Here is a 3,727-nt window from a genome sequence, read left to right on the forward strand (position 1 = left end):
CTTGATGTCCTCGATCATCCCTTTTGGACCTCTGACCTGTGATGTTTCTGTCTCCCCTTCATGACCCCTATCTGACATTTGCATGAGGACCGGAAGACATAGGCTTTTTCCTTCGTTCTGATGCCTCTACACCTCTCTACAAACTCGACTCGGCAACATTGGATTTTTCCACCAGTTTCTTCAAATCCTGAATCTACAAACATGCCATGTTCTCATGAATCCTCTTATTTAAGCCCCTTTCAAACCATATCGCCTTTTGGTATTTATCTGGAACCATAGAAGGTGCAAAGCAAGAAAGTTCTAGGGACCTAGCAGCTGCTATAGGTACTACTCGTTGTTCTTCCAATAGCTTCATTGCATGCCACCATTGTTTAGCTTCTCCAGGCAACTTAAAGGTGGTGAAAAGAACCTTTTGCTCCTTAGTGTAGTTCAACACTGCCATTATCTTCTCCATCTCTCGCATCCAAGTGTCAGCTTTGATCGGATTAGTACCACCCTCAAAAGCAGAGGGTTTCAAGCGAGTAAATTGATTAATCGTGCAACCCTGGTTCACTGGTGGGTAGCTTGATCCCCTGATATCTCGTCTCATTTCTTTGACCCGATGAGCTATACCTTGCAATAGTGGAGAGGTCTCAATCTCATCATCCCTAGAAGCTCCCAACTCATTTTCTCCTTTATCATCCACACCTTTTGCCTCTTGGATCCATCCTGAATATATATATAACAAAGGCAAGTTTAAAATTTCTACATCTTAATATAACTGACATAATCATAAAATAGGAAACCAAGTTAATATCCAAATCCTCAATTAAACATCCAATATCCAATTTTCCACAATTATATTAACCTTCAAATTCTAATTCCAAATTTCGGTCTCTTTTCTTGGAAACATCACCGTTGATGGATTTATAGTGGTTTTTTGAGACCGTTGACTGATTCAAAAAATCACAGATGTCTGCCAAGGGATTTCTGCCTCCAGGATACAAAACGTAACTTAAATTCCTATCAATACCCTAATCTACCCATTCCTACCCTTATTTAACTCAAACCTATACTCTAGTATTAATCCTCCTAAAGTCTACGGAATCTATGACCTAAAGCTCTAAGCATTTCCATAACCAGGCAGTGTGAATCTTATCACACTTTCGACTGGCTATGGCTTTGATACCAATTGTAGTACCCCAGATCCGCCAAGTGGGGCCCGTGGTGTTATGAGACCATACATATGTCTCTGATACCATTCACGTAGAAGAACTAACTAAACAATTCCAAATAAATACTAGAGTGCTATGTATATTTACATACGCAAACCCATAAAAAAGGTACAACCATATTACATAACTAGGACCAAACATTAAACATAAAACTGTACACATATCTATTCTTTATCCACCCACAAAATCTAATGCCGCCTGGGAGCTTTCTAAGCTCGATCACCAGAAGGACCCAAAAAGATTAATAAATTGTCGGGGTGAGACACCTCTCAGTAAGGAAGAAATAAGTTACAATAGTGTGTGGCTGAAGTGATTAATATATAATTACAATGTATACATACATTTGTTTTTCACTATCAATAGCAGTTGAGAAAAATGCATCTATAATCACATCATTATCAACTTCTATGTTACCTAATCATATACACACATACATAATTGCTTTTATAGATAATTCCCGAGAATAGGGAAGTTTACTTGGCCATACAAGTAGTTTCCCTCTGCTCTAATACTAAAAGCAGGGCACTCACCTTCCTCAGTAAGCCCTCGAGTTATGCATCTAGGTAAAGTCTTCAAGGTTAGGGAAACTTACCCGCCCATGCATACAAGTAGCTTCCCTTAACTCTAGTAAAAATAGAAAATTACTAGAGCACTCGCCTTCCTCAATAAGCCCTCAGTGGGAAGTTCTACTTTACCATGAACACCTATGCAATTAAAGTTACATGCAACCAATGCTAATCACTTCCCAAAGTTCCACATATACACGCATATCACAATCAATCCACACTAGATATACACATACCTCATTCATACCCACATAGGGTCCATATCCACACAGAATACATCGTCCTCACACAGGACTCAAATCCATATAAAAGACATGTCCAAACAGGACTGGTCCACACATGACTATCAACCACGCAGGTTACTACATAATCTTCTCAACTACACAGGTTACAACACATACCACCCTATTCATGGTAAATAGGTAAAACAAACTCCTTATACCAGTGCCAAATTTATATGATGGTTGTATTAGGTACGATATAACGACCTCCTCATACCATTGCCAACGTTGTATCGCAATTTACATGAACCACAAAACAATACACATCCAGTACAGGTAAACACATCATTACATTCCCATTCATAGTATTTATTTATCCAAACAACATCACAACAAAACAGAATTCACAATCCAAACAATAACCACAAGCGACAACAGAAGAAATCAAGCAACACTCGCAACCATTTAATTATCAAAGTTATTTTCATGCCACATGGTTTTTTTCCCAATATAATATATAATCAAAGATAGAATTTTCAATGCTTGCACTATTCAGAAAATTATACCTAAATTTATATAATTTATAGTTAATTTCAACCAGTTTAAAATTAATAAAAACTATTATAACGTATTCCCCCCTACCTGCTCCTCAGGTTCCTGCCTAAACCGAACGGCAAACGTGACCCTATAATCCAAAATTCCCAACTCACTCAAATCTAAAAAAAAATACTTATTCAATACTTCCTAGGCTCCATATAATTATATTTAACAAGAAAACTCCAAAATATCTCAGTTACCCTGATTTTGGGATGGTGTCCCAAAACCCCAAATCAACGATCTGCTCCAACAGCTTTGCAAAGAACAATCCTACAAACCTCGTGGTAGTTTCGGATCGTCAAACCGGGCTGAATCCAAGCCGGATTCGAAGAGATAGGGCAGAGGGTCCATTTTTAGAGGGATAAAATGAGAGAATAGTGATTTCTTCACAGAAAAATGAAAGAAATCACTATTTATTGGTAGGGACTTGTCGACGAGACACGTGGATTCGTCGACGATCCCATGAAGAACATTCGTCAACGAGATCGTGAATTCATCAATGAGTTTCACAATATCTTAAACCCTTTCAGTAAATCCTCATCGACAAGATATGTGTCCTTGTCGACGGGCCAAGGAAGAACGTTCGTTGACAAGACCGGTTGGTTTGTCGACGAGGCCTCACTGACACTCCTTTTAAAAATTCCTTTTCTTCTCTTATCTCTTTCCTTTCCTTTTCTTTTATTATTTTGACTAATTAAATTTTTTGGGTTTTTACAGTTACAGATGATGTATATGACATTAAATCCACGTAGGGTGGACTATACATGAGATCCACGTAATGTGGACTATATATACGAGATTTACATAGTGTGAACTATGAAAGTGAACTATGGAATATGAACTATAGGGAACATGAAAAGATGTATATTGCAGAGATAACAGATACAAAATAAAGTAAGAATGAATTGTATATTATAGTATCATATTTATTGAGGCGAAGTATACACTCCGCCTGAGGTCTTGTTGAGAAAGGCGAGTGCCCTGATAGGTATCAGATGTAGCCATATTAGGCTGCATAATGTATTAGGGCAGAGGGAAGCTACTTGTATGGGCGGGTAATCTTCCTCATTCTCAGGAACTTCTGCTAGTAAACTTTGTTTGAATGTATGTGTGAGTATACGAGATAAAT

This window comes from Malania oleifera, chromosome 2 (genome assembly GCF_029873635.1).
Source record: "Malania oleifera isolate guangnan ecotype guangnan chromosome 2, ASM2987363v1, whole genome shotgun sequence".
Classification (NCBI taxonomy): Eukaryota; Viridiplantae; Streptophyta; class Magnoliopsida; order Santalales; family Ximeniaceae; genus Malania; species Malania oleifera.